Source organism: Panthera pardus, unplaced genomic scaffold (genome assembly GCF_024362965.1).
Source record: "Panthera pardus isolate Hobbes unplaced genomic scaffold, ASM2436296v1 HiC_scaffold_16, whole genome shotgun sequence".
In the NCBI taxonomy this organism is placed as follows: domain Eukaryota; kingdom Metazoa; phylum Chordata; class Mammalia; order Carnivora; family Felidae; genus Panthera; species Panthera pardus.
The window spans coordinates 50408933-50417518 of NW_026526721.1; the positions used below are offsets into that span (position 1 = coordinate 50408933).

An 8586-nucleotide genomic window follows, 5' to 3' on the forward strand; every position below is an offset into this window, starting at 1 on the left:
GATTTCCTATTTTTAAGAGTATAATTCTATTCGAGGAAACACAAAAGTATCTTCTAAGTTTTGACCAAAAAATGACTTAAAATCTTAAAACTGTTAATTTGCATTAATGTGTGAGGATTACATTTTATTTACCAAAAAGTTCCTACTGTATTGAATTTTATTCCTCCTAAAATACATATGTCAAAGCCTTAACCCCCAGTACCTCAGAATGTGACTGTATTTGAAGATAGTCTTTGAAAGAGGTGATTATTTTAAAAACAAAGCCATGAAGATGGGTCCTAATCCAGCCTGACTGGTGTGCCTTTAAGAAGGAGAAATTTGGACACACAAAGAGACACAAGGGATGTACATGCACACACGAAAGATCCTGTAAAGACACAGCAAAAAGACCAAGCCAAGGAGAGAGACCTCAGAAGGAAGTAACCCTGCCAACATCTTAGTCTTGGACTTCAGCATCCAGTACTGTGAGATTATAACTGTGTTGGATTAGATCATAGTGTTCTCTCGGTTTTTAGTGTTCTCCTCTCTAAATCTACAACATTTTGTAATTTTCTTGAAGATAGGGCACAATTTCTTAACAACTCTCAGTTGTTTAAGCTATCCGGACTGTGATAATTTGTTATGACAATCGCAGCAAAACAATACATGTTCTAAATTCATGAAAATGGCCACTAAATAGAGCATTTCACTAAGATCACAGAAAATCACTGAGTCATGATCTCTGTTATTTATTTTTCATAGAGTTTTAAAATCTTGTTTTTTGGCATTATTTGCCATTGCCACATCCTCAAATTTTAAAGCTGTTAAACATACTATAGATTCTTTTTTTTTTTTTTTTTTTTTTTTTTTGTCTCTCAAGCTGCTTTTCTTCCACTGATCACATCTTCCTATACTGTGTAGGTTGCTCTCTAGGTCTGTTCCAGAGCTTTCATTTTAGACACAACATCTTGGCCACCCTGCATTATATACATCATTCCTAAAACCCATGTCTCCCTCTTTCTTGATTTCCAAATTTATCTCATTGAAGTACAACTTCAAAGAATTTCCAAATAAAAGTCAGGGTAAGTCACTTTTTCACAACTTTGTACAATTGTAAACTTTTTTTTTTCTGGACATTTATTTATGCTTTGGGAAGATAAAGGATTTTAGGTTAAAATATATATCTTTTTTTGAAGATATATATTTGAAGCCATTTATTGTTTTCTAGCATCCTGTTAAATTGCTATGCTACAGATATCATTTGAATAAAAAAGGGGCTTAATTATTTCAAGAATTACAAATCTTATTTAATTTCTTTAGAGAAAAAGGCTAGTGTTTTTCTGGGTGTAGAGTCCAGGAAATAATCCCTATTTTCTAGGTATTGATTGGGGATAGAGTGGAGAGGTGTAACATAAGGATGGTTATAGAGACAATGTAAGGGTAACATGATGGAAGTGTCATACAAGCATATACAGTTTTCCCATGTATATATAAACCTTCAATTAATCCTGTTTTCTTTTCTACTTCTCACCTCCACCAACCATGCTTCCTAGGGCTTAGAGATCAGAGCTTTTCCAGTGTTCTGTTGGGCAGATTAGTGCCCAGTATTTCTACAACCATACGTTCTCCCCTTCCCGCCAAATCAGTTTTACAATAAAACATGAAATCTCATTTACAGAAAGTTCCCAAAACTATTTAAGTGGATCATTTGGAATATATATATGAATGTATATAGTACATAGATGTGAGATGTCTGTGTATAGCAACCTACACAGAGCAGATTTATGTATATTATATATATATATATACACACATATAAATTTATATATGATAAATACTATAAATATATATGTATATTGCATATATATGCAAATACTTATTATCATCATTATTGTTGGCATGAGTCTATCCTTCAACCAGTTCAATTAAAATCTAATTCAAAATTCTTTCTACGCATAGTGACACTGTAGTCTCATGGAATTTTAGAGCTGAAACGAACCTAGAGGACAGGGATGCTTGAAACAAGAGTAATCTCAAGTCTGAAGGCATAGCTCACCCAAAGTCTCACATGTTAGACAAATAATGTCATTGTAAAATATATGAGTTTCAACCAACGAATCATAACTTGGGTAAGTGAAAAATGTGAGTTGTAGAAGGAATTATGAGAACCAGAAATATGATGACGTAGACAAGTTATAGAGGTGAAAACATGCTTTAGTCCCCTATTTTTATGTTGTTTTGAATTTTATTTATGGCAACACAAAGATAACCTTTTCTTCTATCCAGAATTTCTCTGCCTTTAGAATGGCAATTAATTGTTTCTGTGATAAACAAAACCTATATAGGTTAAAATTTAACACAACTAAGGATGAAAGACAGGCTATATTCTGAAATAATATCTTTTTTTTAAAGTTTATTTATTTATTTTGAGAGAGAGAGAGAGAGAGAGTAGAGAGGGAGGGGCAGAGAGAGAATCCCAAGCAGGCTCTACTTTGTCAGCAGGGCTCAAACTCATGAACCTTGAGATCATGACCTGAGCCAAAATCAACAGTCAGATGCTTAACCAACTGAGCCATGCAGACACCCCCTTAAATAATATCTTGATCATATTTACTTTATTTATAATATTAATTATTAAAACAACAAAAAATACCCAAAATAAATTCTTTAACCCCATTGTGCACTTTTCCTAATAAAACCTTAACTAGTATGAAATGATAGATAGAAAATCACGCCAGCTGCTTATATATCCAGAATCAAGTATTGTTTTGTATTCATCTATTTTCATTCCTTAAGATTTCAACACTGTTTATATTAAATAATTTTTTTGCTAAGATTATTACAATCCTTTATAATGAGAAGTACCTTGAATCATTAACAGTATTACTGTTCTGGAAGACTTGCAGGCTTGATTGCACTATAGTAGTTTTGCAAGCTGAGTCCTGTACATTATAGGTAGTATGTATAACTATTATTATTACCATTAAGGTTTTTTTTTTGTTGGATTAGATCATTTATAGTGTTCTCCTCTCTAAATGTACAACATTTAATAATTTTCTGGAAGATAGGGCACGATTTCTTACTCTTGACAAGTCTAAGTTAGAACAAATATAAAACAAAATTCATTATGAGAAGTTTTCAGTCTCTTTGAATTCAGAAAACAATAAATATTAACTTATTAAATCTGATTAAAATGGGCTCTCAGCCCATAATCTTACTCTTCAACTGAAAATATGTAATGTTGCTTAATGATCAGGGTGTTGGAGCTTCTTTTTGACTGTAAAAAATAATGATCCTTCATTATAATAAAATATTCCACTATTGGATAGTCTATGTTTTATGAATTACTCTACACACACTTTGTGTCAATTATAGGCCATAGAATAAAAGGTAACACTTCAGCCTTCAGGCTGAATCATTTATTTGGAGCTCACTGATGTGTTCTTAATTCAATTTGAAGTCTCTTCCCACCCACAGTTTGTGGAGAAAGAGATGCAAACATTTTTCTTCATTGGCAGAGACTGGAAAATGCATCAACATGACAAATATTTTCCGGGAGGAGAAAAAAAGTATATTCTATGAATAACAATCTCTCTCTCAAAGAAAAAAAAGATAATCATAACAAAATTTATAACATTTCTTTTATCTCAAAGGAGCCTAAAGCATTTTAGAAATGTTAACGATGGTCTGGTTCTGTGAGATTCACGTCTCCTGTCACTGAGACGGATTTACTTTTAACAGTGCATAGGGATGACAGACCCTGCAGAAAGCTCAGTAGGATTTATTATCACATCTATAAGGCTGAAAGGGAGGGGCTGCATGTTCCAAACTGCCCATGCTAGAATGTATATCTATCACAGGATCAAAGGCATGGGCTCCCTACATATGCAAAATACGATGGATTGCATAACAATAATCTGCTCTTTGATGAAAGTATTGGGGAGGCATCCCAGGATACTCTGCCCCACACCATCAGGTAATGTAGACAACACTATGCCTGTTAACAAGACATTAATAATCATTTAAAAACTTTTAATGTGTTCATGTGAATTAACATCATTTTTGCTTCTTCTATTTAAAAAAATTCAGTGTTCAGAATCCTGTATTAATGCACCTATAGACTAGTACAAGCATAACTATTTTTCCAGTACAGAAATATTTATATGTCTCTGCTGAATTCCCTCACTTCGATTATATGGTTGACTTGAACAATTATGATAGGTTGCAAATTCTACAACGGTGAGTGACATTGTTTACACAATAACTAACAGGTGTTGAAATTTTCTAAATACATAAACATATGCACATGTATAGTGATTTACATGTGTATGTTGAACATACATTAGATAGGTTCATCATGCTTTGATTTATATCATGTACTATTATTCACCCTTGTGACTACTAATATTTAAAACCAGGAAGGAAAGAGTAAATGGAAATAAATTGTGTTGCGTTTTTTTTTGACTCCATCATTATCTATGCTATATTGTGGCTAAGTTTCATTCATTTATGTCTTTATTAATTCAGCAAACATTTATTCAGTAATTATTAGACCCTATTCTAGGCACTAGACATTTAAAGAGACATTTGATACATATCTTATCTTCAGGAAGATAATACTCCTGTGGGAGAGATAAATATTAAGAAAGTAAATAGAATGGCATAAAACCATCAAACAGTAAACCCATAACTCTGTAAAAGAAGAGGCAGGGGCAATTTTACAAAGAAGGCAGCATTTGAATTGGATCTTGAAAATTGAGTAGGAGATATCAACCAAAGCAAATATTTTTGTCAAGGTTCTTTTTTTTTTTTTAAAGTTTATTTATTTTGAGAGAGAGAGAGAGCATGAGCAGAGGAGGGACAGAGAGAGAGAGAGAGAGAGAGAGAGAGAGAGAATCCCAAGTGAGCTCCACACTGTCAGTGCAGAGCCAGATGCAGGGCTTGAACCCACAAACTGTGACATCATGACCTGAGCTGAGATCAAGTGTCGGATGTTCAACAAACTGAGCTACCCAGGCAACCCATAAGGTTCTAATTATAAAATTAAAACACAATGCTAGCACTGACTACAAAAACACATAGCCCCGGCAATATCAAGTTTGAGAGAGTGAAACAGTCTGAGTTTCAACAAAATGTAAGCAAAACAATCTATTGATATACAGGCATACCTCATTATACTGAACTTCTTTTTTCATTTTAATGCACTTCGCAGATATTGCCTTTTCTTTCTTTCTTTCTTTCTTTCTTTCTTTCTTTCTTTCTTTCTTTCTTTCTTTCTTTTTAGAAACTGAAGGTCTGCAGCAACACTGCATCAAGCAAGTCCATTGGTGCCATTTTTCCAACAGATTTGCTTAGTCCATGCAAGTCACATGGACTTACATTTTGGTAATTCTTACCATATTTCAAATTTGTCATTATTACTCTATTTGTTATGGTGATCTGTGATCAGTGATCTTTGATGTTACTATTGTAATTGTTTTGAGGCACCACAAACTGTGCCAATATAAGATGGTGAACTTAATCAATAAATGATACGTAAGTTTGACTGCTCCTCCAGCTGGCTGTCCTCGATCTCTCTCTCTCTCTCCTTGGGTCTCCCTATTGTCTAAGATACAACAATATTGAAAATGGGTCTGTTAACAACTGTACAATGTTCTTTGAGTGTTCAAGTGAAAGAAAGTGTGGATGTCTCTCAGTTTAAATCAAGAGCTAGAAAAGATAAAGCTTAGTAAGGAAGGCATGTCAAAAGCTAGTAGGCCAAACACTAGGTCTTTTGTGCCAAATGGTCAAGTTATGAATACAAAAGAAGAATTCTTGAAGAAAATTAAAAGTGCTACCCCGGTGAACACACAACTGATAAGAAAGTGAAATGGCCTTATTGCTGATAGGGAGAAAGTTTTAGTGGTCCGATAGAAGATCAAACCAGCCACAACATTCCCTTAAACCAGAGCCTAATCCAGAATAAGGCTCTAAGTCTTTTCAATTCTATGAAGGCTGAATGCAGTGAGGAAGCTGCAGAATAGAAGTTGGAAGCTGAAAGAGGTTGGTTCATGAGGTTTAAATAAATACATAGACTCTTAACTATAGAGAACAAACTGATAGTTACCAGAGGGGAGGCTGGTGGAAGGATGTGTGAAATAGGTGATGGGGATTAAGGAGTGCACTTGTTGTGATGAACACAGGGTGTTGTATGGAAACAATGAACCACTCTACTGTACACCCAAAACTAATATCACACTGTATCTTAACTAACTGGAATTTAAATAAAAACTTTACCTAAAGAAAGAAAGAATCTTACTACATAGCATAAAAGCGCAAGGTGAAACACTAAGTGGTGACATAGAAGCTGCAGCAAGTAATCCAAAAGATCTAGCTAGGAAATAAATGAAGCTGGCTACACTAAGGAAAAGATTTTCAATGGATTTAAACAGTTTTCTATTGGAAGAAGATGCCACCAATTCCTGGCTTCAAAGTTTCAAAAGACAAGCTGACTCTCTTCTTAGCGGCTTATGCAGCTGGTGACTTTAGATGGTAGCCAATGCTCATTTACCACTCCAAAAATCCTAGGGCTCCTAAGAATTATGATAAATTTACTCTGCTTGTGCTCTAGAAAGGGGACAACAGAGTCTGGATAACAGCACACCTTTTGACAACATGGTTTACTGAATATTTTAACTGTTGACACTGACTCATCAGGAATAAAAAAAAATTCTTTTCAAAATATTACTGCTCATTGATAATGCACTGGTCACCCAAGAGCTCTGATGGAGATGTACAATGAGATAAATGTTGTTTTCATTCCTGCCAATACAACATCTATTCTGCAGCCCATGGATCAATGAGTAATTTTGTCTTTCAAGTCTTATTATTTAAGAAACACATTTTATAAGGCTATAGGTGCCATAGATAGTGATTCATCTGATGGATCTGGCAAAGTAAATTGAAAACCGGGAGAGAACTTATCATTCTAAATTATTTTTAATGTTTATTTATTTTGGGGAGAGACAGAGACATAATGCGAGTGGGTTAGGGGCAGAGACAGAGGGAGACACAGAATCCGAAGCAGGCTCCAGGCTCTGAGCTGTCAGCACAGAGCCCGACGTGAGGCTTGAACTCATGAGCTGTGAAATCATGACCTGAGCCGAAGTCGGACGCTCAACCAACTGAGCTACCCAGGTGCCCCAAAGAATTTACCATTCTAGATGCCATTAAGAAGGGGTCAAATATCAACATGACAGGAATTTGGAAGAAGTTGACTCCAAGCCTTAAGGATGACTTTGCGGGGTGCAAAACTTCAGTGGAGGAATTAACTGTAGATGTGGTGAAAATAACAAGAGAACTAGAATTAGAAGTGGAGTCTAAACATGGGACTGGATTTCTGCAATCTTGTGCTACAACTTTAATGGATGAGGAGATATTTCTTATGGATGAGCAAGGAAAGTGATTTTCTGAGATGGAATCTACTCTTGGTAAAGATGCTGGGAAGGCTTTTGAAATGACAACAAAGGGTTTAACATATTATGTAAATTCCAGTGATAAAACAGCATCAGGGTTTGAGGGGATTGACTCCAATTTTGAAAGAAGTTCTACTGTGGGTAAAATACTCTCAAACAGTATCACATGCTACAGAGAAATCATTCATGATAAGTAGAGTCGATTGATGTGGCAAACTTCATTGTTGCTTTACTTTCAGAAATTGCCACAGCCACTCTCGCCTTCAGCAACCACCACTGTGGTCAGTCAGCTGCCATCCACATCAAGGCAAGACCTCCATCAACAAAAAGACTACAACTCACTGATAGTTCACATAATTCTTGGCATTTTTTTTAGCAATAAAATATTTTAAAATTAAGGCATATACATATTTTAGACAGTGTTTTGCACACATATACATATTTTAGACAGTGTTTTTGCACAGTGTTTTGTAATAGACTATACTATAAACCTAACTTTTATATGCATTAGAAAACAAAAAAATCATTTGATTCTCTTTACTGTGATATTCACTTCATTGTGGTGGCCTGGACCAACCAGCAATATCTCCAACATATGCCTGTACCACTGTCCTATTTCTTATGCTCACACATACCTGGCTAGAATTAGACTTAAAATTGGCTTTTCAAAACAGGGCGCTATATTCCCAGATCTATGACCCTTCCTCATGCCGCATACCCATTTCCCTCTAAATACCACTTATAATCAAATCTATGATCCATTTTAACTTTTGTATGTAACCCTCTTTTTTCCTGCCTCTTGTCCTCATCTGCTAGTGCAAAATTCCATTTATGTGTATCCCCATGGGTTGTCTTTCATGACCATTATACATTCTTCTTTTCTTTTCTCCTTTCCTCTGGAGGCTGATCGTGCCTTTGACACCTCTGCTGTTTCTTTTAGGCAAGAGTATAATATAAATCGGCCTCATAACTCTCTCTGCCTAAAAAGGAAACAAACATCAGATCTCCCAGTTTCCACATGGAACCTTTATTTCATGCTAACACTAACATACAAGAAACTTTTTGCTTCCAAGGCGGCTTGGAAATTATTGGGAAGTCAGAGAGAAAAACTGAGTTCAGTATGTCTACTTTGTATTCCTAGGTGTTCAGCTCA

General features: G+C 35.1%; 1 pseudogene; it reads left to right on the top strand.

Annotated features, from left to right (window-relative positions):
* The first annotated feature begins 5629 nt into the window (after positions 1–5629).
* LOC128777366 (tigger transposable element-derived protein 1-like) lies at positions 5630–7809 on the top strand (annotated as a pseudogene).
* The last annotated feature ends 777 nt before the right edge of the window (positions 7810–8586 follow it).